Genomic DNA, 27,365 nt, shown 5'->3' with positions numbered 1-27,365 from the left:
TCTCTCCCCACCCCCCACTGGTCTGTTGCTGGTTGCCAGGCTGAGCCTGGCATCCCTACTAACACCTGGCAGTAAAGGGGGCAGGGGCATGCAAACGAGTTTATGCTGATGCTGTGACATTGTTGTGTTGGCACAACACTGTATTATTTTCTTGAAACTCTATGGCAGGGGTCTTCAAACTATGGCCCCCCCAGATGTTCATGAACTACAGTTCCCATCAGCCTTGCCACTTGGCCATGCTGGCAGGGGCTGATGGGAATTGTAGTCCATGAACATCTGGAGGGCCATAGTTTGAAGACCCCTGCTCTACGGTTTTACCTTTTTCAAATAGTGGCCAATCTAGATACAATCAGGGTGCCAAGGCCAAAGCTACCTCCTGTTCTTGTCCCCGGCATTGTTATTCAGAAAAGTACTGCTTCTGAACATGGAGAGTCCTCTTGGCTATAGTGGCTGTGCATCTGAAGAAACTGGGTGCTGAGAAAGTGGGGCTTCTGACCATTCTTTGTAAAAAATTCCCCTACCCCTTTTACAAGTTTGCGTCTCTGGGGATACATCGACCAACTAAATGTAACACTTCATGTGTCTGCTGAAGGCTGTTGCTCATGAGAGCTTATTCTACAATAAATTACTAGTTTTTAAGGTGTCACAATATTCTTTGGTGTTGGGCTGAAACAGGCTAATGCAGCTAATGCAGCAGCCCCCTCCCTTCCCGAATGTACATTAGACATTTATGGTAAGATTCAGAGTATTAATTTCCTCTGCTGTCTAGCTGCATCTAGCAACTAATGCCCTAAAAGTATGTTCTTGCTAAGTGGGGAGTAATGCCTCCGTTGTCTGGCACACAGGCAAAATGGGAGCCCTAAGTTGCGAGCATTCCTCTGGCCAGCTGGTTGGAACAGAGGCAATCCTTCAGCTAGGAAGGGCTGAGCAGTTGTCTGCATGTCTCCTTACGATGACCCATCAGGAGAATTAAATCATTTTTATTGCTTTGATAGTATTAGCTCAGCCTAGTATATGTCTTGCTAGCTTTTATTGCCCCTCAAGTACAGTAGCTTCAAGGTATTTAGGTTAGGAGTCAGTCTGCCGTTTGAAGCTGGGCACAGTTGGAGAGATTCCATGTTAAGTGGTAGTGGTGGATTTGTGAATTATGATTCATGGTGCGAGTGGTGACTTTATAGCTTTTAAGCTCGCAGCTCTTCTGTTTTTGATGGATTTGTTTGGGGCCTTTGCTTTCCCTGGTGTAATTTCTGCCTGTCAATGCAGTGTTGCCTATGCTTCGTCTCTACGGCAGGCTTGGCTTTTGAATTCCTTTTGCTGTCTGGTTTATTTGTGTAGTGTTCCTTCAGTCCCGTTCCCCTTCCCCGCCACCCCCCCGATCTCCAGTCTTATTTCCTTTGCATTTCCCTGCTTTGCATTGTTTGTCGTTCAAAAGATGCACAATAGGTAATGTGAAAAAACAACGCAACCTTGGAGCACTGTCTGCATGCTAATATAGCTTGGAAGCTTTCATAAGCAACACTATGATAAATGTAATAATATTTCCAAATTCCACAGTGTTGATTCAAAGAAAGGAAAAGATCAGATTCCTAGCAGCCAGCATCAAATGCTGAAGCAATGTTGCTTTATTTTATTTATTAAAATATTTATACTGTACCTTTGTTGGCTGACTAAAGATGGTTTACAGTTCCCAAGATTAACCATTTACAAACTACAGCAAAATTCCTTTGCCCTCCCTAAGGAAAAGCATATTGCTGAAGCCCCATTTAATAAAGTCCTTAAAAATCTGCATTTAAACTCCTCACAAATAAAGTGGACTTTGGAGCACCTCCATCCCCTTTTGTGAATGCTTAGAAGCCCTTAGGTTTTCAGAATATGTGTTTGGAGATGCATATGGATTAATCCTAGAATTAGCCTGGCGACCAGCGGGAGTTTAGAAGAGCAGGGGCATGGTGACGATGCGATTGGTGTGGTGGCATAATGCCACTTCCTGGGAAAACCCAGGAGAAGAAGAAGAGGATGAGGAGTTTGGATTTATATCCCTCCTTTCTGTCCTGTAAGGAGACTCAAAGGGGCTTACAATCTCCTTTCCCTCCCCCCCCCACAACAAACACCCCGTGAGGTGGGACTGAGAGAGCTCTGAAGAACTGTGACTAGCCCAAGGTCACCCAGCTGGCATGTGTTGGAGTGCACAATCTAATCTGGTTCACCAAATAAGCCTCCACAGCTTAAGTGGCAGGATGGGGAAACAAACTTGGTTCTCCAGATCAGAGTGCACCTGCTCTTAACCACTACACCACGCTGGCTCTCTAAACCAGAGGCAGAGAGAGGGGAAACTCCGCCTGGGGCACACTCGCTGCACCCCTGCCGCAAGAGTGCCACCCCCCCTCCCACTCTCCACGGCCTGGGCTCACACTCCTCCGCTGCAGCTCTGCCCAGGGCATCACGCCCCACCCTGCCCCATTGGCGCTATGCCTCTGCTCTAAACATAAACATAACACAAAAATAATCATCTATTAAAATAATCAATACCCATCACTAAGGTAAATGAAATACACAATCCAGAGTTCCCATCTGTAAAACCAGGAAGATCTCTGCCTTAACATTTTGAGCCATGTTGCAGGGAGCGAATTGGTACTTCCAGATAGTTAGGATTACCTATCATTTAAGCCCCTGCCAGCATGGCCAATTGGCCATGCTGGCAGGGGCTGATGGGAATTGTAGTCCATAACATCTGGAGTGCCAAAGGTTCGCCACCACTGTACTAGCGGGTCCCAAGGGTAGGCACCTGCCTCATTCCCTTTCAGGATGCTGCCCCACAGCTGTGGAAGGGACAGCAACCGCCAAGGCCCTAGCTCTGGAGTGCTGACTTGACAGAACATTATTCTGGGGCCCTATTGCAACTTGTGCGGACTCTTCTTGTGTTATCGTTAACCCTCAAAATGCTTTGGTCTTTGTCTCTGGATACCGGTTGGCCTGATCCTCATGGAATGGCTCAAATTATTCCATAGGCAGGTGGGAAAAGAAAAGACAAACGCCCTCTTGTGTTTTTGTCCCTACCTGGAAAACGGGAGGGCATTAAACATCCACATGCACACCCAAAACTCCCAGTACTGCAGCGCCAATCCATACTGGGAACATTCACAGCTGGTTTCTGCAGCTGAATTGCACATTTGAGGATCCATCTAGATCGCCAGAGCCAGGTGGACCCTTTACACATTGATGTACTAGTTTTTCACTTGGGTTGTAATAAGCTACCTTGGAAGCTGGGATTAAGAGGAAAGGCGAAATAAAAGTGCTTTAATAAATCAGTGTTTGCTGCCTGGTCTCTCAACGAGGCTGTGCTTTCAAATAGTGTTTGATCAGGGCCAAACAGAAGGGCTGATGAAATACTGGGAATGTTCTGCTTCCTAAATCCATAGGCCAAGCAAAGCAACAGAATGAAGTTGTGTGCAACAGACAAAGCGCACTCAGCGGTTGTGTTCAAATGACAGAACTCATTCAGTCAAGAAAGGCAACAGGTCAGAGCTAGGGTTGAAATTCTTGAAAATTTGGGGGGTGGAGTCAGGGCTATCTTGACTCATGGGCATGATAGACAGTTGTGTAGGTGCCCATCTATGTATGTTGTGACTGGCTGTCAATAAATAAATAAACATGAGTCTAGACTATAAATATTTGTTATTGGAAAATGCATATTTAGCATGTATTTTACTAAAGAGAATGGACAATATTAACATTAATTCTTATGATTCGCCTCTGACTTAGTATCACAGTCACCTCTGCAATCACACGTGCATGTATGTATGTGTGTGTATCTTATGCATTACATAACATAAACATGTAGGCAGAGGCGTACTAAGGGAAAATGGAGCCCGAGGCAATACCCCCCGCACCCCCCTTACCTTAGCTGGTGGTGGTCTTGGGCAGCCTGGTGGGGCCAAAGGGTGCTCAGCAGGGCCAGGAGCCTGCCACAGACCACCCCTCAGTCCGACTCCGCCAGTGTACCCTGGCAGGGCCGGGCCAAGGGGCGACCCTTGGCAAAGAGCCGGGTGCCTGCCGCAGTCCTACCAGACACCCCCCACGTGATCTAATGGGGGGGGCACGCTGGGTCAATTGACCCCTCCATGTCCCTCTGGCAGACACGTCACTGCATGTAGGATAGGGGTCCCAGTGCACTGCTTTGCCCGGTGGCCTGCAATGCTGTTAAAATGGGCTGGAGGAGGTTGTGGAGGGGAGAGGGCCCAGTTGGGTAAAATGCCAGAAAATCCACCCTTCAAAATAGTAACTGCCTCATGGGGAACTAATCTCTTTAGTCTGGAGGCCAGCTGTTATCCCGGGAGATCTCCAGGGCTTATCTGAAAGTTGGCATCAGAGCATCAGACTAGAACTTTAAAAATTCAGGTTCAGATCTCTGTTTGGAAGGAATTACCTTCCCGATAACCTTTCAGCCTAATTTATCCCACAGGTTTGTGGTACGGATAAAATCAAGGAAGAAAGAACAGTGTATACCATGCTGGAAGAAGGATGGAATGAAAATATAATAAATAAATAGTAAGTTCACTTGCCCCCCCCCCCCCCCACTCATTTCTTATCTTTTGATGCTTTATCAACACATTTGTAGTTCAAAAAGGATTTGCAGGTTGGTTAAAGAAAGTACTATCCTAATCAGAATTATATTTAGGATTGCACTTCAATTTCCTCTTTGTTGTTTAATTGTTTACTATCAGTTTTCTTTCCAGAGTTGCATTTAAAATGTCCTAAGAATGTTGATAGATGCAGACAGACAGATCTTGTTAGCTGCCATGGGTGCAGAGCACACAGTGGGAAAAACTCAATATACATTTTTTAAAGAGGTAGAGAAAGATTGTGCTTTGCATCCGTGGAAGCAGGGGATACAAAATGCCATGCTTGGTAGCCTGGTATACTGTGTGCAATCAAGAGGAAGGGCAGAGACCCATTCAACTGGCAGTGTATAAGAGAGATCTTGAGTAGAACCCCATTGGAAGCAATTGAAGCAGAGCATGTTTTATAGAAAAAGGACTTGCATAAATCCGGGGCTGTCCGGCTCCTCTGAGCAATCGGTTTATGGCTGACTTGACAGAACATTACTCTGACATCTTTGGGCTTCAGCTAAGTGGCTTGCGAAGACTGTGCTTACAAAAGGGGTGGCTGTTTTGCAACTATATTTATTCCACTAAAAGAGTGAGGAAAGAGTTCATTAATATACCGAATCCAACCTTATCTAACAGTCATGTTACTCAAATCTAGAAACTCTATTCCCTAATCCCCTACACTGCGGGAAAGGAAGAGGCTGCACAGTCTTGTCATAACAAAGGAAGCCAGCTTCTTGGTCTCAGAGACATTCTCCTTATCTTAGCTCCACATCCCTAACATGCAAGATACGTACACAGATTCTGGCATTTGCTTGTGCTTTTCTTCTGGTTCTATATTTACCAGCCTCTGTTTATCCACTAGACTCCTTACTGCCGCCTTCTCACTCAACCCTTTTCCTTCCTACTTGCCTGCTTCTTTCCCATCATTCCCTGCCCAACTCCTTCAAATGGACTTGTTAGCCTGTATTCTGGCCTGCGATCAGCGCCACCTCTGGGTTAGGGTTGCCAGCTTCCAGGTAGCCCCTGGAGATCTCCTGCTATTACAACTGATCTCCAGGTGATCAGATCGGTTCTCTTGGGGAAAATGGCTGTTTTGGAGGGTGGAATTTATTGTAAGCAGTCAGACCTCTCCTCCTGCTAAGGTGCCCCAAGGAGGCATGGGGGCCAAAGGCTGGCATAAGAGTGAGACACTGCTCCCCACAAAATGAATGCCTCTCAGTGGGTTTTGGGATCCATCTTGTGTGTCAGGCCTGGTCAGGAAGGCAATTGCCCCCTGAATTTTTCCCCTGGCCCTTAGGTATAACTGGCTGGACAATGGGGCTAGCTAATCTCCATAGTGTCATCCTAATGTGGTTTAATCAGCACTCCAAACAAACAATTGCTGGCCCTATCTGTACCCATTCCAGCAATTAGTATTCAAGGGAATAGTCCAGGCATTCTCTCGGGTCCTGACAACTCATAAAGTCTCTCCTATTTTTTGTTTGTTTGTTTGTTTGAATCCTGGAAAAGCAATCAATTCTTTATCTCTGGCATTTCAGCCAGCATATTCATACTAACTCAGGACCCATTTCAGGGTATAAATATTGGTCCTTTGGCCATTCATTGTGTGTGTGTGTGTGTTCTGGATCCATCTCCCACCCCCACAGGCATGCAGGCTCTTCCTTTTGCTCCTGGAAACACTGGCCATTGTCCTTTTCAGCATTGCTTTCCCTGGACATCCCTTCAAGACAAAACTACCAGATCACAGCCAGCCATATATGTGGATGAAATGTTAGGAGCAAAAACTACCAGACCATGGCCACATAGCCCAGAAAACCCACAATAGCTAACTAGTTTTGGCCATGAAAGCCTTCAACAATACAAATAAGCATTTCTTATCTGTCATCTGTATTGGTTTAGCTACTGTTATTTCATCTGCATACATTTTTAATTAAAATTGCCTAAGTCTGACTTGAAACTTCGCATTTTGTATAGAGTCGTGTATTCGGGCCACATTGATATTTGATCAGAAAATACCGGATGTAAGAAGTGGAATGTGCCGTCACTTCCCAGCTGACTTATGGTGACCTGTGGGGTTTTCATAACAAGAGACATATGGAGATGGTTTGCCATTACCTGTTTCTGCAAAACAGCTCTGATATTCGTTAGAGATCTGTCCTAAAACTAGGCAGGGCCGGACCAAAATGCTTAGGCCAGGCAAAGTATGTCCCAGGCGCTGGAATCTAGTTTAGTAGCCGACACTAGTTTGCGGCCATTGTGGCTTGTGGCCTGCAGTGCCTTCAGCATTTTCTCTTTGGGATGTTTATGTGTGAGGGAAAAAGAGAGTATCTAATTTTCATCTCCTGCTTTGCTAAATTCCAAGTTCTGATCCAATGCCTTAAAATAAATGGGAAGTCAGTAAGTAAGAGGATTCCCAGACTTGCGCACTCACCACATTCAATAATCAAGCTTAAGGAATTATTTGTTCTAAAATGTTCCAGTAGTGGAGTTTTCACTCAGAGTAATTTAGCATGACAGTGCCAATAATTCTCCCCCCTCCCTCCCTCAAACCTTACCACCTCTTAATTTGCCAAGGAGACACATACATCATGCTTTTTATATAGTACTCTTGGTTCTTCCGTTAACTTTGGTGATTTCAGAAAATGCCTGGGGTTTTTATCTTTTAATTGGGTAACCACTGGATATTAAAAGAGGCCTATTATGCAGAGTACTAAATTTGAGAGTCTCTGAACTATAAAGCCGTTAAATGGACATTAGTAAAGCAGGAGACAGAGTTCTGTTCTTTCCTTTCCTCAGACAAGGAAGAAGATTTAAGGGGCTTTTGTTTTCTAGCAATTCGGGCCATAATTTGTTGCTGGTAATTCTTCACAAAGGCAGTATTTCATAGTGGTTAGAATGTTTGACTAAAAACCTGGGTGCAAATCAGTTGATTGGTGACCTTGGTAGGGTTGCCAGGCACAGGATTTTTTAAAAACACAGCCTTATGTACCTACCAGAAGTTGATAAAGGAGTTCTAGGAACCACTGGAAATTCTATGGTAAAATTCTATGGTTTCCGGCGATTTCTAGATCTACCCTTTGTCCCTTCCTGTATCAACTTACATTAAGTACACAAGCTTGATTTTTCTCCCCTTATTTTTTCTTCTTCTTGGATCTGGACTTTGATGAATTCTAGGACTGCAGTGAATCTATTTGCAAATTGCATATTCATTTTTGTCAGGGGAAAGGGAGATAGGACTTGTGAGAACCCAAATATTTGTGACTTATTTGCCTCAGAGTCTATGTGTTAATTTTGAACTGGAATGGCTCTTTATTTTTAACAACCCCCTGACTAGTTTTTCCTTTACTTTGGCTTCCTTGTTAGTCAACAGATTAATAATAAATCAATACATATTACATGAATAGAAATAATATTAAATGATCAGCTCCTTCTCTAGGAGAATTATTGACTTGTGTGTTCACTTCCGTGGCAGCCGATTGCACAAAACCAGCCTTTACCATGTTACTCTGCTGTTTTGCAGTAATCATAATACACAAGGCATGAAATAAGTGGCCATGGAGAATCCCCATTTATTGTAGAATGCAGATTTGAAACCAGAGCATCCACTTGGCTTTGTCCTACTCTATTAAGTGGCATTTAATTAGGGCCAGTTCATCAAAGTGTGTGGACTGAATGTGAAATGGAGCAGCAGGAGCAACAGCTCCAAGAGTGTCCCCTGATGTGTGTGTATGTGTGTTTGTTTCTCCAAATAAGAGTTGTGGGCAAGTCCTTGATATACTCAGTTCCCAAAGGAAAAAAGTCATGGTAGAATTATAGACAGACAGATATAAATACAGAAAGAGCGCTGTCTGTACGAATGTATATATGTCCTCCTGATGTGGGCTTGGATCTGCTAGGGTGTTTTCACGAATGGAAGAGTTTCCACCCTTGGATCATGGTTTCGTTGCCCCCTCTTGCTGCATTTTAAAACATGCACAAACACTTCGTTGGTTGGGGGGCAGGACCCCTCAAGAAACAGGATTTCAGTGATCATTTGGGGCTTCCGTAAAAGGGGAAAAGACTCCCACCCACGGAAACACTCTAATGGATCCCTCCCTCCCTCCCTCCCTCCCTTTATTTATTTATTTATACCCCACCCTTCCCAAAGGGGGCTCTTGGAGGGGGGAAATCATTCTGCTCTGCATACTTGCCGTGGTATGATTATGACCTATATATTTGCTTTAGGCATAATTTTGTCTCTGTGGCCTTTACATTTTGGGGTAGATATACTTGTCATAAAACATGCAGGGTCAAACTTTTCATCTGGTTTTTTTGTAGTCAATCCCCAGCGATGGTTTATTAACATTTTTGGAACTTTGTGAAGGAAAACACTGCCTTTGTTGCCTGTTGTCCCCTTCAAAATATTATTGAGCAGGCTGGGTCAGATGAGAAAAAAGTAACATTTCCTTTGTTTTTTTAGTCAGAAAGGAAGTTAGTTACCCAAGTTTTGGTGCAGGAAGATGAGGTCACCACATTGAAATTTGAGGCCTGTTCTATCAATTAACATAGCTTAGAATGCTGCTGAAGTATTTCTGATTTTCCAGCCCTGTAACTATGACAACAAGATTCAAGGACCTACAAAAAATGTGATAACTGTGTCTTTAGTACGGCCTTTGACATGCAAATTGTCAGAACAAGGATACAAAAGAAAAGACCATTTCCTCTTGTGTTGGTGTCAATAGTTGATTTTCTTCCGTGCTGTAAATGCTCACAATAAATTTAGAGGACTGTAAAGTGTGCAAAGGTAAAGAACCGTTTAATCTTAAGATGTAGAGAATGAGGTTGTTTCTAAGGAACTTCTCTGTCAGTTTCTGAAACTGATTTCAAAGAACTCCCTGTTCTGTGAGATCCTTTAAAATTCCATGAAATTTGTTGCATGATCTATTCACTTCGACAGGTTGGCTCTTGCTGTCTTCAGACAGGAATACATCTGAAATACTACAGTGTAAATACAGAAGTTCTTAAGATGTTTTACATCCTTCTGTAGCATAGGCATCATTTATTTCTTGTTATGGCTGTTTCTAGTAGAGCGGCTGTGAATAAAGAGATGGTGTCTTATAGTTGCTCCTTTGTGAGCCAGGCAGTTTGGACAAAGGGGTATTTGCCTTTGGCCTTAGCCCTGCAGGGGCCACTGAGCTTCCATCACTTGTGCGTTTTGGCTCTGCTGTCCCAGTTGTGGCATTTTATCTACTTGCTATCACCTATAATTGTTTTTTTAACTTTGCTTCATTTTACTTCACCTTACCTCCCAGTGGAACCCAGTTTACATTATGCACCTGTCCTCCATTTTATGTTAGAACACCCAGAAAAATCTTTTAAAATATTAAAATCTTCAATTTTAACCTTACAACAACCCTGTTAAACTGAGACAGGCTCAAGGTCACTCAGTGCACTTCCATGGCACAGTGGCAATTCGAAGCAGGGTCTCCAAGATTCTAGTCCGACACACTACCTACAGTGGCTCTCTCTCTCTCTCTCTCTCTCTCTCTCTCTCTCTCTCTCTCTGCAAGGTTGCTCATTGAGAAGAGCAGTAGCTTTTGGAAGAGAAAGAAGTGAAGATAGGGAGAGGTGAGTAAAGTATGAATGTCTGAAAGGTAAAGATGGCCCTTTGTGCAAAATGTTTTTTAAACTACCTCCCCCCCAGTTTGTTCACACCTCCTCGGAACACTTTCTGGCCACCATTTTGTGATTCTTCCATTTTATCTTGACTTTGCTGTGGATTTGTGGCTTTGATGCTTGAAAGCCTCATGCTGTGATTCTCCTCAGGTTGTGTCTTTATAGCTTCTAAGATACAGCCCCCGCTTTGTACATGCCCAGCTTGTGTACATTTTTTGCCTCTTTTGAGTGGTGTGAGATCACTTCCCAAATCCCAACCACCCCTTTGCTCATATGAAAAGCTCATCTGCATTGAGCTTGTAGATAATGAGATAATTAGGCCGTTCCCTCCGTCGTAAAAAAATTTGGTTGTCAGTTTTGAACAAGTAGCGATTAGTTTTTATATTCTGCCTCCAGTGAAATAATCTGAAGTAATGAATGGTTTATGAGGAAGAGCATAAATTGTGAACTGCCATGTCAGGATTGTTTTATTGCTTTGCATGCCAGATTGCTGGCCAGCACAAACCGAGGTTTCCATCCCCTCTGGTGACATTCCTTCTGAGCATCCTAGTTTTGGCTGAGGTCTTCTTCACTTTCTCCCTTTGAGCGGTCCCCTAGCTTGCTGTTTGCATAAAAATAAACTGTATGGGTCCAGAGGGGAGAGTTTTGCAAGATACCACACATTCTTGGATTAGAGGGAAGGGGTTTTTTATACAGACTCCTGCTGCTCGGAAATTAAAACTGCAATTTAATGGTCATATCTTTTTTTTCCCTGAAGGACCCCACTTTCAGGAGTCTGTTTAGATTTAATTTTGCAGCAAAGTCCTTCTTTAATAGTCATTTTTTGTTTTGTAAATTACTCATTGTCTTCCATGAGGGGCTTCATCTTTTTTTGCCTTTCAGTTTGCTACATACTGAGTGATGTGACTTTGCATGGATCCTGCTCCTAAAGCAAGTCCGCTCCATGTCCCCCCCCCACCCCAAATTGGGTTTTTCAAGAATCGCATTATGTGCGATTCTTTTTTTTTTTAACGTGCCTCGCAGCCACGGCCAAGCAAATGGCCACAGCTGTGAGGCACGTTAGGCGGCTGCGATCCAACAAGAGAAGCGCGGTCCCCAGCTCCCATCTGTGGAGCCGCACAGGGACAAAGGGCCATTTCATGGCCCTAAGGGTCAGTTGTGCTGAGGCAGGGACACACCCCCCCCCAATGCCTCCGTGCGAAGGCGCGTGCTCTGTTCGCATGGGGCTAGCCATGTGAACGGACCGGGCCGAGGACGTGTTTGTGCAACCTACCTTACACCCGCGTTTATTGGCCCGTGCGGAAAGGGCAGGCTTGATAACAACCAGTTAGAAACCAAGAATTGCCATCTACAGGCTTGAACATCTGCCGGAGCTCTGTTGTATCCTTTCTTTCTTGGAGTATCACCACAGTGAGAATTAGTACCTACACAGTATCGCAGGACCCTTCTTTCAAAATCTTTTGACACCTGAAATATTAGAGCATTTTTCCAGAATTTCCTTCGATGCCCTGAACTTTTATTTTTCTTCAATGCCCTGACTTTTATTTTCCAGACAAAAGAAACGGGGCTTCTATTAAATCATAACCCATGGCAATAAATACGTCTTGCGAGAGCAAAAAAGGGACCACTCCTCTTTGCTGGGGCACAAGAGCTCTATCTATATTATTCAGATTTACGAATCTTTGCTGGTTGTGATCTGCTCAAGAAATTGGCTTGTTTGTCTTGCCTGATGATTTTTTAACCTTGTTATGAAGGTCATACTGCAAGTTGGCAGGTAGGTCTTCCTGCGGTATTTAAGTTATGGATCCAGGATTTATTATATTATGTGGGTTTGATGCATGATGGTGTGATTGGCCGGTAAGCTACAAGGTGATTCATGAGACCAGATTTTATAGGGCTTGTGCTGTTATCGAAGGCAGCGTTATGGTCTTGGCATTATGTGTTACGACTCTGCCTTAAAATGTAATTTGTTTTCATCTAATATGTTGTCAGACTACTGCCCTAGCCGAACCATGTAAGAAAGAAAAAGAAAGGTCTTGGCTAGCCAGTATCAAAGCACTAAGTTTTTGCCTTAATAGTAACGTTAGGAAGAGGAACAGAAGGGCAAAAACCCTGTTGTATTTCTAGATTTTGGAAAAGCTATCAGTGCTAAATAATGCTAACGTCTCAGACCAAGATTTGAGTCCAGTAGCACCTTAAAGATTGACAAGATTTCCAGGGGTCTTCAGCCTTTTTGAGCTTCCGGGCACCTTTGGAATTGTGACATTTTGCAGTGAGCCCAATCACAAAATGGATCCTGCAGGAGGTTGAATCAGCCACAAAATGGGAGCATTCCTGACTTCCTTAAGCAGGACATTCCACAAGGCAGGAGATATAATGGAAAAAACGCATGTAAAAGCAGGTGCCCACTGAATGTTTTTAGGGAGTGGGCTGGGCCAGGTGGGGCTTTTGCTGTGCAAATTAAAAAAAACTGTTTTGGGACCAGCTGTCACCACACCACACAGATATTCACTGTGTGACTTCAGTAGCCATTTTGTGGCTGATTCAACCTCCTGCAGGATCCAGGGCCAGGAGAATGGGAGCATTCCTGACTTCCTTAAGCAGGACATTCCACAAGGCAGGAGATATAATGGAAAAAACGCATGTAAAAGCAGGTGCCCACTGAATGTTTTTAGGGAGTGGGCTGGGCCAGGTGGGGCTTTTGCTGTGCAGATTAAAAAAAACTGTTTTGGGACCAGCTGTCACCACACCACACAAATATTCACTGTGTGACTGCAGCAGCCATTCTCCTGGCCCTCTGCAAACTATGCAAAACTGAATTATTCCAAAGGGCTTTTCGGCAGAGGTAACAAGACTGTGCCCTGCAAAATGGTTTCACAAACTTACTTCGGTAAATGTTAGGGAGTTGTGGTCTGTAGGGGTATATACCAAAGTGTAAGTAAGATCCTGTTATGTAATTTCCATATTGCTAAATGTGCCACCTTAATGTTTATACTACGCTTTGGTTCTTTCTCGTGGTTCCAGACTTCTGAAATCCTAATGCATTGGTTATAGTATGTCCCATTTTGTCGATTGTACTGACTCACTGTGTGTAATCCGTCTTGAGTCCCTGTGAGAGAGGTGGACAATAAATAAATAAAACTTCAAAGCCAGTTTAAAATGCTACCCTCTTCCAAAACCCTAATGGTAATCAATAAAAGCAGCAGATAGCATCTAGATGTTAACAACCAAAACCAACAGCAAAAGATTTCAAATGCATAAAGGAGCATCAGTGATGATACAAGGACACATTGATATATTGCTCATATGTGGTGCTATTGGATTTGAATGTAGCCATTCTACTGCAGACCAAAACACTATGAAACTAAGGTCCTTTGTGCACATGCAGAATAATGCACTTTCAATCCACTTTCACAATTGTTTGCGAGTGGATTTTGCTATTCTGCGCAGTAAAATCCAGCTGCAGAGTGCTTTGAAAGTGGATTGAAAGTGCATTATTCTGCATGTGCAGAAAGGACCTTAGTTGTGATTGTTTATTCTCTCTGTAGGAGAATGAGCAAGCCAAATCAGCAAGTCATTTTCATGAGGTCTAGTTGCATCACCTGTGAAATGAAAAATATGCTCAGTTAGAGAAAAGGAAAATGGACAGTAAACAACAAGCGATAAGAAAAATAAACATACAACAAGAATTAAGAAAAATAAACATACACAAAAAATAAACATACACAATGTGTGCTGCAGACATAGTGTGTGTGTGTGTGTGTAGAGATGAATATGTTTATTTCGGGGCTCCAAAGGATAGTCTGTACAGGGTTCCCCCTAATCTTTAATCTGGTTTTGGTTTTGCATACATTTGCAGTTTTTTAAAATAGAAACTAAAAACAGTTTCTGATTACTGCTAAAGCCAGCTAAATTGGGCACATTAAAAAAAAGACATTCTCCTCCAGCTTTAGGTTTAAAGTGTGGATTTGATTTGAAATTGTTTGATTGTAGCACATTTAATCTGTGAAAACAGGTAGAAGTCAGAAGTTGATGAGAATTTGGCATCACATTCTATTTGCCTTTCCAATACAAATAAGTCTGGCATCTATTTAAGACCTAATCCTTGGCCTGCTATTATTGGATGAACTCCAGGCCAGGAATTCCTCTGTAATCCCATACGCTTTACTTCCACACGCTGTCATCTGTCAGAACGGCCTAATTAAATGATACTGCTCTTTGTCTCGTGGTACAAATTAACTTCCTAGCCTGGTTGTAATTGGCATATAATGTTTAAGGTGTGAAGTGTTATAAAAAAGAGCACTAAGAATCTGTGTTGAAGATTTGCACCAAGTTTCCCAAACACTGTGTTCTTGAAACTTTAAAATGTATAATGGTATAATTGTGGAATGGTAAGGTACATTTGTGCAGGGGGGACAAAATTTCCTCCTCAACACTTCTTTAGGTTTTCAAGGTGTTGAGTAGTATAATCCCCCCCCCCCTTTTCTTCCTGTAACTGACTCTTAACCGCCCTCAATATTCCATGTCCCTTGGGCATGTTAAATCCTTATCAGACCTAGGTTTGCTAGGTTTTTTCTTTTTTGTTAAAGGGAAAGGTGCTTCCCTGTGCAAGCACTGGGTCATTATGGGCTGACATCACATCGTGATGTTTACTAGGTAGACTGTGTTTGTGGAGTAGTTTGCCATTGACTTTTCCAGTCATCTACACTTTAACCCCAGCAAGCTGGGTACTCATTTTACCTGCCTCTGAAGGATGGAAGACAGAGTCAACCTTGAGCTGGCTTCCTGAAACCATCTTTTGTTGGGATTGAACTCAGGTCATGCGCAGAGCTTTGACTGCACGCTGTAGTCAACACTGTACTCCACAAGTCTCCTCGAATTGTGAATTTGTGAATTTACAGTGTCATATTTTCTTCCATACCTGGGCTTTTCTTGCATAAAGAGTATGTAGAAGCTCTTGCCTTGCCTCTGAGTTGCTCAGTAGAGCTGCACAACTTTCTAAATCCATTGAAGTCAATGGGCTTAGGAGGTTGCAACTCTGCTTAAGATGGCAGTGCCAGTTTTAGCTCTTTTATGCAAGTATCACAAACCATCTATGTTGCTATTTCAAAATGCTGAGAAGTATATTTATAGAAAGTGCTTGAACTGAGAGATGCATTTTGTGCCTGTCGCTGTATTCTGAAAGCTGGACGTGGTTGGGAATATTTTTGCCCTGCCCCCATCCCCAGCTCCTTTGTTCCTTCTATAATATACAGCTCATTGCAATGGAATGCTGCAGGGTATTTCCAAAGCCCTTCAGGGATAGCAAAAAAATCCTTTGGTGTCTATGATTCTGCAAAGCATCTAGTCCGAATGACTAGGATTCTTTTTGCTTACCTTGGCAGAATTCTTAATGGTGCCTAACCAGGCATAAGTACACCACAGGAATTTCCAACAGAAGAATTTTTGGGCAGTTCCCTTTGGACACTTGGTTTTGAAAAATGCAGTGGTGTGTGTGTGAAGAGATGGGGTAGTTTAGGAGTTAGATTACATCCCCTCGCCCCCCACCCCCCAGCAAATATCAAGAGAAGCACTCTAGTGTATTTTGCTGCAATGTTTGCCAGTCTTTTCTAAGAGTTTCCAGTCCTTCCTTTCTGGCCCACTTAAGTATGAAGATACCTTCCCGGAGCACTGTTATCTTCCAAAGTGTCTGGAAGAATTAGTTCTGATGGGTATGAGCTACTCCCATTCACAGTATTCATTTATGAACTTTATGTTTCACCCTCCTAATTTTAAAATAGTAGTCAAGGCCACTGACAATATAAAAATCTGAAAATACATGAGCACAAAATCTAACAACAGCAACAGTTTGAAACAGAACATCAGAACAGCAGCAAAATGTTAATAAAAACAGCATCAATGTGCATAAAAACCTTCTGACTTGGTAGTCTGGGGAATAATGCCCCGACTTGGATAGCCAAGTCTAGCCCATTCTTATCAGATGTTAGAAGCTGAGCAGGGTCTGCCCCGGTTAATACTTGGATGGGAGATCATCAGGGAAGTCCTGAGTTGTTATGCAGAGGCAGGCAATAACAAAACACCTGTGAATGTTTCTTCCCTTGAAAACCCTACAAGGCCACCATAAATTGGTACCGATGATGGCATTTTCCACTTCCATAGGGAACGGTAGAACACTTTAGTCTAAGCCTTTTCATGAATTCTAGTTCATAAATGTAATTCAAAACAATACGTGTGTGTTGCAGAAAAGAAGGCCTTGACACTAGCGCTGTGAATCCAGCTTCTGTTCAGTTTTTCTACTGCTCCCCCCTCCAGAAATTGAGAACTTGTTTTTTTATTTTGATCTGTTAAACATTTAAAAGCAACTCTAGCAAACATGTGCCGGAGAGTTTCGATTTTTCTTTTTTTCTTTCCTAAGTATGTGTCTTTTGCTAACTGTATCGAGGGAATTAGCTACCAAGTCGAATTGTGCATCTGTTCTGTTCCTGGAGCTTTGCTGACCGTAACTGCTTCTACCTGGAAAATTACCTCCAGGTAGAAAAGTGCAAGTTAGTTTACATAACAGCAAACCTTTTGCAGCGAAACGTAAGGCTAATGTGCACTGGATGTTATTAGGAAAGAAAATTGACGGTGTCGAGGAAAGAGGCTATGTATATACAATGGCTTAAGGTAGAAATCAGAATCTGGCAGACCGTGGTCTTTTTTGCTTTTTTCTTATTCCAGGTGTGCCCCGCCCAAGCTTATACCAGCATTGTCACCTGTGATGAGCATCACATTGTCTCTAGGCAACCCAAGGAAGGAAGTGGCTGTAGCCTAAGACATTATTTTGTCTTAGTTCAGTCCCTGAGAGTGACCAGTTAATAAGATTCTCTGATAGCAGAACATCTGTCTTAAATTCTGGAGAGCTGCCGCCCTTTGGAGAAGAGAGTGCTGAGCTAGGTTGGCCAGCAGTTTGACAGTGTAAGTCACCTTCAGATGCCGAAGGCTTGGTAAACTACAGAAGAGAGGGTTGCTTCTTAATTGCGAGCTGCCAACATATCACTAATGACCAAGGGAGATGTAGGCAGGCTAGTGCATCATTTTGCTGGCTAGAACCTTTTCTGGATTTGTTAGGTTATTCCTCCGGAAGTTTCCCTAACATGAATCTCAGTATCCATTTTGACTAGCAGCCCTATCTTCCATGAAGATGTCCACCCCTTCTTAAAGCCTTCCAGGTTGGAGCCATCACCACATCCTGGGGCAGGGAGTTCCACAATTTAGCCATGTGTTGTATGAGGAAATACTTCCTTTTGACTGTTTTGAATCTCTCTTCCTTTAACTTCAGATGATCCCACATTCTAGTATTATGAGGGAGCTTCAGTCGGAGGCAACAGCTCTCTAAAATCTAGTGCATCAGGGGAAGACCTCAGCCTCAAGGGATTTGGTTGGCTCCCCAGGACAACTGATTGGTCTCTGTATGAAACAGAATGCTGGGCCACACACCTCTGATCCAGCAGGGCTGTTCGTAGGTTATGTAATCCATGCCATTTTTTATACCAAACTCAGCAGTGTAATAGATAAGCACAGTGACCAGTCATAGCAACTGTGATAACAGTAATTCCTGGACAGTTTTTCTCCCTAGGGTGAAAAATAAAGTGATAATATTGACAGAAAGCATAACAGATAAAGCTGAAAGCCCCAAAGAAATGTAGAACTTGGTATGGGTCTCGTTGATCTCTGAGCATCAGAGTATAGTACATGATCAGCAGATGGATTCAGCAGAACTGTCAGTGGTGTGTTCAGCTTCAGACTGCAATTATCAGGGAGATTGTGGTATCAGAGGGGGCAAGGTACCTGCTGATTTGTGGTCTGAAATTCCACCCTGCCCCCCAAATGCAAAGGTGATTTACCATAAATATTTGAAGGGATGTCATGTTGCTGAGGGACTAAGCTTGTTTTCTGCTGCTCCAGAGACTAGAACCAGGAGTAATTGGTTCAAGTTGAAGGAAAAGAGATTCTACCTAAATATCAGGAAAAACTTCCTGATAGTGAGGGTCGTTTGACAGTGGAATGCATTGCCTCAGAGTGTGGTGGAGTCTCCTTCTTTGGAGGTTTTTAAACAGAGGCTGGATGGCCATCTGTCAGAAGTGCTTTAATTGTGTGTTCCTGCATTTCAGGGGGTTGGACTTGATGGCCCTTGGGGTCTTTTCCAACTCTATGATTCTATGATTCTATTTCACACATGTACCTTGTCAAGAAAGTCACTTCAGAACCCTCCAAAATGATTCCTCTTAGATACAGCAGAAGGTTCCTTTAGAATAAACCATAAATCCTTTGTGTGATACTTCTCTTTGCATGTTACTATCTCGAATATTGTTGGCCTAGCCAACAATAAATATTATATCATCTTTCCCCCTTTCCCTGTTCATCAGGGAAATGGCAACCTGGGAAGTGTTAGTTGTACTGAAAAGAAGGGAAATCCACCTGGCTGTTTTCCCTTTGCAAGATATTAAAGGGCTTTTGATAAATTACATTTGAATGAACTGCCGGCCTGCTGATAGCACTGTAGCTATTAATAGTTTATGTGCCATGAATAGGTAGAGAACAAAATATTATTACAGGAACAAAAATGTTTAGTGTGTTTATCATTTTGGCTTGATAGCTGACAGCCAACATAAATCAGAATAATTAAATAACACTTGGAGAGAACAGTGCGTATAGGTGCCGTTCTGACATTTCCTAGTTATTTGATTTGTGCCTTGTTTAAGCTAGTGTGATAAGGAGTTTCACACTACTGAAGAGCAACCTTTCTAAAAACTTATCTCCAGCTTCCGATCCTGGAAAAGTAAATTTACTCCCACTGGTCACCTCCTGAACAGAGTCAGGCAAAGCTGACAGTGAAATCCAATACTGTTTTGCGGCATGGACTTCTGGGCGGCCGGCACGCCATCTGAGCTTATCTCCTTAGTAGCACATTTACACTGTCAAATGTTCAGAGCTTAATTACTTGCTGTCTTCAAGATGCTGTCTTCTTCTGACCATTCTGCAAACCACTGCAGAATTGCAATTTTGCAGGGTGCTTTTTGAAGGACCTTTGTGGTATAGTGGTTAAGAGTGGTGGACTGTAGTCTGGAGAACCAGGTTTGATTCCCCATTCCTCCACATGAGCAGTGGACTCTTATCTGGTGAACCAGATTTGTTTCCCCGATCCTATACATGATGCCTGTTGAATGACCTTGGCCTAGTCACAGTTCTTTGGAACTCTCTCAGCCCCACCTCCCTCACAAAGTGGCTGTTGTGGGGAGAGGAAGGGAAAGGAGCTTGTAAGCCACCTTGAGTCTCCTTACAGGAGAAAGGAAGAGTATAAATCCAAACTCCTCCTCCTCCTCCTCCTCCTCCTCCTCCTCCTCCTGGGCATATACAGAGGGTAAATGTGGCCTTGTCTCCTCTTTGTGTGCACTCTGAGAGAAGTGGATGAACAGTGAGGTAAGGTCACACAATGGTGGAGAGGATTCTAACTTGTCACATGGCCATGATGTCATACATTTCTGCCTTTTGCAATGGGGGAAGGCACCTTCCATTGTGGGAGAGACCTGCTGTTAGAGGAACAGATCTGGAAGATCTCTCTGCTTAGCCTGCCTCACAGATTGCTGTGAAGGAGAAATGGATGAGTAAGGGAAAATCAGATACACTGCTCTTTGCTCCTTGGGGGGAAGGACTGAGTGAAAATGAGAGATGAATATCTATTTTTAGAAGAGGCCCAGATGTTCAAGGTGGAAACTGCAAATCGGCCATCTTTTGGAAGTCACCTGTGCTATCTACTTAAATGCTTAAAAGACGTTCCAGAGGAAAGCTCTGTAAAAAAAACTCTGGATTTGCAATTTTTTTTAAAGACTCAGCCTTCCAGGAACCGTGAATAGAAGATAAAAGTGAAGCATCACATGAATATTTAAAGTTTTCAAATTTTCATATGGCAGCTACCATCTTTTATGTACATATGTACACTGTCTTCAGAATCTAAAGGCTTTTTTTAGATGAAAAGCAATTTTGATGGTAGGTGCCTTCTGAGAGTTGGTGCCACAGAGTCGGCGCCAGTGAAGGGGCCTTCCCTTTTGGCATGCCGAAACAAGAACAAGCTGTGGCGTTAGGGGCGAGTAAGATGTTCTTTCTACCCATGTTCTCCCCACTGTGCACTGGCCCAGGCTGCAGATGGTACTGAATGCTGCAGTTTGCTTTCCCGTTCCAAAGAAAACAGCTGATACAAGTGAAAAGAAGCTGCTATAAATAGGTCTGTTTTTACCTGCTGTGGCACGCCAAGCTTCCTTTGCTGTGCAGGTACACGTCAGCTGACTTTGCGACGTGGGGCGGGGGTTGGCGGGTCTTTCTCTGGAATTACACGGTTTCACCCTGTTGCATGATAGTCAGCTCCGGCATTTATTATTCATGCTTGGAGCTTAATGGCCCCATCGGTTAATGCAGCAGCACTGTTTTGACAGACCGCTGTACCGTGCTCAGCATCTCGGAAGTATTTGACCGGTCATTACAGAATAGATTAACTCATTCGATGGTAGGCAGGGTTGAATATTAAAGAGGCAACAGGGGCAATTAAAGCTTCAGGGCCTAAAGCTGCAACACTGTAAAGAGGCTCATCTGTAGGAATGCTCCTTCGAGCATCTGCAAATAAGAGCCTTGACATTAAGTCCTCCCCCCGAGAGGCGCAAATGGAGGGTTTCTGCAGCACATTTTAAATCAACAAGAAACCAAATCTCCTCAATAGCTCCTTGACCTATCTGCCCTGCTAATCTTTTCTCGCTGCCCCTCCCAATCAACCTGGCCTGTGTGTGGGCCCCATCTTGCCAACAGTACGCAACCCCTCTTGTACATAGGACCTGAGGGTGACGATTCCATATCTTTCTTGGATGCTTTCACTTTTGTTCTTCAAACTCTGCCTCTTCCCTCTATGTTTGATTCAGTTCTTACAGTGCATCATGAAATGTTTGCCCCGTGACTGTCTTCTTCAGGCCCAGAAACACCCATGGTGGAGGGAATTTTTAAGAGAAAACTGGCAAAGGGAGGGATGGTTTATCCCCTTTCTTCTTCTGTCATTGTCCCCTTGAAACTTTTCCTTCCCTCATCCATCCCTACTTATTGATCCCATGGAGTTTTCAGGTATGTATTTTTAAGAGAAACACTGAGCTGGAAGCTCAGCAGGTGTTATAAAGCACCCTGTCATGAGCCAGACCCTGGGTACTTACCAGGATACAGAGGACACTGAGGCAGAACCTGACAACACATGCAGCCAGAGTTGGCTGCTCCTGAGCAAAAGCCAGGCAGTAGAGCCAATTCCCAGCCCTTCCCTGCCTGATGATATGCAGGTGGAAGAGCCTGCAGACCCTCCTAGGGAACCCGGTAATGAGTCAGCTGTGCACAGAAGGCAGAAGCAAAGGAGGAGTGCTTGTATTGCAGCAAGATGTGGGAAGATAGAAGTGTCTGCATCTGATGAGGATTAACTCCTTGCAGAATCCCAACCCCTTGGCAAGGCTCTCTATATAAGCCTTGGTGTGAGCTTGCTTTTACCTGGGGGCAACAAGTATGTTTCCTGTTGCTTCCATGTGCCTGGTCCACTGCTGATCTCCAGCCTGATCTCCTATGCCGTGATCTGTGGAACTGACCCGTGACTACACTGTTGTTGTCTGCCTGTTCTGTCCTGGAAGACTGGACCTGACCATGCCTTTACAACATTCCACGCCCTGCCTGTCTGCAGCACATACCCCTAGCTCTATTGTTTAACTGATACCTTGGGCAAAGTAGGGTCCCTTGAAGGCCCTGAGATGCCCATCACACAGGCCCCTACAAATACTTTACAGGTGAACCTTGCAATCCATCTCCAGAGATTCAACTGGTAAGGAAGAAGGCTTTGATACCCCATTTTTCCTCTACCATAACAAAGGGGCTAACATCACCTTTTCCCACTCCCCTGCCTTCAGGCACCTTGTGAGGTAAGTGGGCCTGAGATAACTGTGACTAGCCTGAGGTCACTCATCAGACTTCATATTGAGGAGTGGGAAATCTAATCTGAGAGCCAGCGTGGTGTAGTGGTTTAGAGCCGTGGACTTTAATCTGGAGAACCAAGTTTGATTCCCTTCTCCACATAAAGCCCACTGGATGATCTTGGGCCAGCCATATTTTTTTCAGAATTCTCTCAGCCCCACCTCCCTCTCAAGGTGTCTGATGTGGGGAGAGGAAGGGGAAGCAGTTCGTAAGCCACCTTGAAACTCCTTACAACCATGTGCTATTTAGCCAGCTAGCAATGCAGAATCATTCAAAACAGTACTGAGTGAATGAAATGGCTCATTGAGGGCAGAGGGAAACTGACTGTCCCATTCACTTATCTTTTAAAAATAAGTCTTCAGTTGCGCTAGTTAGATGTCTATTAATGAAAACCAGAAGCCTGAAATATGACTTTGCCATTGTCTGAGTAATAAGACGTATAAGTGCACAGTGTAATAAAATGGAACTGGCCTTGCAGTATTTAACCCGGCACAAATCTGTTCTCGTGTCTCAGTGGATAATTTGTCTTTGGCTGTGAAAAAATGTTTGAGGAGGCTGCAGAGCTATTGGCCCTGATTATCTAACAAGTCTGTTGGCATGAGGGGCAAATCTGGGCCGAGATACAAGCGTGAAGTCTGGCTGGGAGAGAAAAGTGCCTCTTGTTTAATTACGTAGCAGTGACCTCCTTAAGAAATTGTTCATCACGGATGTGGAAGACTGTTTTGCAAGTGGCCAGGGATTGAGCTATGTTGCAGCATATGCTTTGGGGAAAACTGTCTCAATATTCTCCCCTTTTGTTAAAATATTCCATGTCGAATGTCTGTGAAACTGGGAAGCCTGCCATTCTTGGACAGCTCTCCCTTAGATTGGTTTGAACGTTATGGCTGAACACTACAGAAATGAAAAAGAACTGATGAGCAGAAGCATGTAGTATGGCCCTTCGGGGCATACACCTCTTTAGATTTTAGGGATTGCTTGTTTCTGAAGTGGCAGAAGAACCCCTTTCTTGTGCGTAGAAAACCAGTGTAATTAGAGTAAAGGTTCCACTAGAATTCCAGAAGAAAGATCTTCTGCTAATTCGGTGCCATGTTCCTTGGCTCCAGTCTATTTCACTGCAGCTTGCCCTGCGATCTGTTTTGCCAATGGAAAGAGAATGTTTTCCCATGTTACTCTTCATCATCAGGGATAGTAAAAACCCTTCTCTCTGTCCACACATTAAAATGGTGCTGCATCCCGTGACTTCCCAGATCCTCTCTCGGCTCAGGAACTCAGAATGGGCAAAAGATTCAGGATGGACAAAAGAAAGTACTATTCCACACTGTGCCATGGAAATAAACGCATCTTACTGTGACATGCCTCTGAAGATGCCAGCCATACATGTGGGAAAACGTTAGACCAGACCACGACCACGCAGCCTGGAAATCCCACAACAGCCAAAGTAATACTTTATTCTGCAACTAATTAAATTGGGGAAGTGACTAACAGTTGTGGCTGCTAGCAAAGATGATGAAGATTATGAAGAGTTTTATACCTTACTTCTCTCTACCTTTAAGGAGTCCCAAAGCGGCTTCCAACTGTCTTCTCTTCCCCTCTCCACAACAGATTTCTTGTGATGTAGGAGGGGCTGAGAGAGTTCTGAAAGAACCGTGACTAGCCCAAGGTCAGCCGAAGCAGGCTTTTTGTGGAGGGGTGGGAGAAACAAACCCAGTTCTTCGGATTAGAGTACGCTGCACATGTGGAGGAGTGCAGAATCAAATCCAGTTTTTCAGATTAGAGATCGCCGCTCTAAACCACTGCACTGATTCAGAAGAGATTAAACAGAGGGTAAGCCATCAATGGCTACTAGTTGTGATGTCTGAATATCAGTTCTAAGAGGCAATGGAGTAGGATCAAGCCCTGGTTCTATGGACCAATTCAGACTCTGCAACTCTGGGTTGAGAAGCCTTTATTGATAGACATCGCTTGGCCAGAGGAAAGAAGCCAGTTCTGAGAATTGACATGAATAACCCAAGTATATCAAACCCCCTCCCAAATCCACACCTCTGTCACACACTGCCCATAGCTCTACAGAAAGGAATGTAAGACAGACTCAAGGTCAGGAACACAGAGATAAAGCCTCCACCTGGCCCAGGGCACAGCTACTTCCTTACATTAGCCAAAAGCGAAAGTAACTTTCCATCACCATATCCATCCCCCCCCCCCCCCCCCCCCGTGAAGTCCTGATGGATGCCAGGCTGCAGCCTGACAGGTAGATTGTTCTGCTGCCTTACTACTCCGCTGAACAAAGTTGGAAGCTTTCCTCCAACTTTGACTGGAGAGGATTATAGGGCCCATATCATTCCAGTTTTAAATTGTTTTAATTATTTGGTTATATTTGGTTTTATCATGTTTGCTTTAAGTGATTAGTCGACTTGGTGGCTCTTGTGAAGGCAGAAAGGCGAGATCTAAATTTTGTTAGTTAAATAAATGTAAGTTATCTTTGAACAGGTTAAATAAACCAGAATCACAATTGTACAGACAAACACTAGAATATGCAAATGAGATTATACATACATAATCCCTTCTTCCTCTTAGCCTGCATTTAAAGACAAAAATGCAATTTCTAAAATTCTTACGAAGCCATTTCAATACAAAAGATAAGATAATCTCACCATACCCCATACTTGGGAGATTCAGGGGTGGATGGCTGAGTTAGGATGTATCTGTCTTAGACCCAAGTGCTTAGACCTCATATGACTTAAACCATCTCGTTTGTTTTCTCCAAAGGCTAGATGTTAGACATCTCTGAGCATTCCAAAGAATAATGGTTGCAAACATTGTCCATTTGTTCTGGGATTTATTCTGAACATAAAGCCGTTGATTCATAAGTTATCTTTCTCAAGGCTGAAGCTGTAAATTTGTGGGAACAGTGAAAAATGCATGTTTGGAGTTTACACAAGAACTTAAAGGCAAACTCGCAGGCTTACTGTATCAAAACATCCTTACAGGGATTTAAAATTAAAATCCACAGCAGTTGGAATCATACCAGTATCAGGAGAAGGCTTTGGCCATTGTCACCTGATGGTTGACCCTCAAGGGTGTCTGGTTGGCCACTGTGTGAAACAGGGTGCTGGGTTAGATGGATCATGGGTCTAATCTAGCAAGCTTTTGTGTTAATAAACATCCTGACAAGAAGAAGGCTGGAACCTTTGCATCCCATTTTCATGTAAGTCTAAGATCTCACTACAGGCTCCAGTAACTGATGCCATGGACAGAATATTTTTTTCCATGGACCACAGGAGGACTTTGGCACACCAGCCTGAGAAAATACCTGAGCTCAACCCTACTGAAATCTAAGACCTGATGTATACTTGATACACTGTGCTTTAATTCACCACCCCAGTACAGGTCACCCTGAGTTAAGCCCCAGGATTAAAGATACCTACAAGCCCAAGTGGAACCTTGTGTTTGTTGGCAGAATGCTTTCCTTAGAGCACAGCAGTTTTTGGATCCTATCAATTTTTGAGGAAAGACTTAAGATCGAGTCTTCTGGTTCCAAATAGCACCTGACTATATTTTTTCCCAGTAAAATGCTTGAAAGTGCCGACCATGACGTCCTGTCGTTCATCAGGGGGAAGTCACAGCAGCGAGTTTCCGGATTTGAAGAGTCCAGATTCTCTTTCACCATTAAAGAATCTTATTTAAGCGCCGCCTTCATCAAATCCATTATCCTCTGCACTGTTAAACATAGCAATTTGATAAAAGAGCATTTATATTGTTCCACAGAGCCATCCGGAACAATAAAAATGCTTTTTAAAAATCAAAGTGCTATGTTTAACAGTGCAGAGGATAATGGTTTTGAATAAGATTCTTAAATGGTGAAATAAGATTAAGATTCTTTAATGGTGAAAGAGAATCAGAAGTGGGGAGCAAGGCAAGCAGTAGGTCCCCAGCAGAGCATTCCTCCACAAAGAAGGTCCAGGAAGATGTGGTGGCTGTGATGAGAGCAGAATGACTGGGTATAAATTTTGAAAACAAAATACTGCTACAGTTGCTCTCCAGGGTCCTGACTAGAGAATGGGGAGGTTCATAGTTCAGTGACAGAAAACTTGCTTTACACACAAGGTCCAGGTATCTCCTGGTAAATCTCAGGTTGCTACTCCAGGCTCTGGAGTATTGCTTCCGGTAAGAGTAGATAAAGCTGGGATTAACAGACCATTAGGTTGATTTGATATAAGGCCGGCGTGGTATAGCGGTTAAGAGCAGATGGATTCTATTCTGGAGAACTGGGTTTGATTCTTCACTCCTCTACCTGAGTGGCAGAGGCTTATCTGGTGAACCAGATGTGTTCCGGCACTCCTACATTCCTGCCAGGTGACCCTGGACTAGTCACAGTTCTCTCAGAATTCTTCATCCACACCTACCTCACAAGATGCTTGTTGTGAGGAGAGGAAGGGAAAGGAGCTTGCAAGCCACCTTGAGTCTCCTTACAGGAGAGAAAGGTGGGATATAAATCCAAACTCTTCTTCTTCTATATAAATTGCAAGGCCTTTCGCAACTCTGGCTGCATGGGATTCTTTCCGTGGAGTGGTGGGGACTGCATGTGGATTTTTTGCATGTAAAGCAGGTACTCAGTCACTGAATTACAGCCTCTCCCAACAGGCATTCTTTCCTCTTGCTTACGTATTGCTACAGCAGAGAGAGCCAATCTCATCCATTTTAATAGATTGGTCTGTCCACCTCGCAAGAGCTGAGATTTTATCATAGCTACAGATCAAAAAGATGACAAATTATCTAATATAAAATCATGAACAAACAGTTTCTTTTGGCCACCAAAACAGCCACTGAATGCCTTCTCCTTTTCTCTATATCCCCCTTTTTTTAAAAATGAAAAGGACAAAGAAAGAACATTAATTAGAATAACACACATTTCAAAGGGAATCCTATTGGTCTTATTATATAGCTCCCAAATAATTAGCTTGGGCCAGATTTGAGGCTTTGTCAATCAGGACAGCAGGAATTCTGAATTAGTAATTTCTTCCCCATCTTGTAGAATTAAACACTATTTTGTGTATACTTTGAAAATCCTGGGTG

General features: G+C 43.4%; 1 protein-coding gene across 8 annotated transcripts in view; it reads left to right on the top strand.

Moving 5' to 3' along the window:
• The window catches only part of ARVCF (ARVCF delta catenin family member), a 482,167-nt gene that overhangs the window by 72,044 nt on the left and 382,758 nt on the right, over positions 1-27,365 (top strand). The window contains exon 3 of one of the 8 annotated variants that reach the window (XM_048514622.1): positions 4,463-4,548. The exons of the other annotated variants lie outside the window; for them this stretch is intronic. The gene's annotated coding sequence lies outside the window, so the exon portion shown is untranslated. The remainder of the gene's footprint in view (positions 1-4,462; positions 4,549-27,365) is intronic. 8 annotated transcript variants of the gene reach the window in all.

This window comes from Sphaerodactylus townsendi, linkage group LG13, assembly GCF_021028975.2.
Source record: "Sphaerodactylus townsendi isolate TG3544 linkage group LG13, MPM_Stown_v2.3, whole genome shotgun sequence".
NCBI lineage: Eukaryota > Metazoa > Chordata > Lepidosauria > Squamata > Sphaerodactylidae > Sphaerodactylus > Sphaerodactylus townsendi.
The sequence above is the reverse complement of the archived record's forward strand: the minus strand, read 5'-3'. Positions and strand labels throughout refer to the sequence as shown.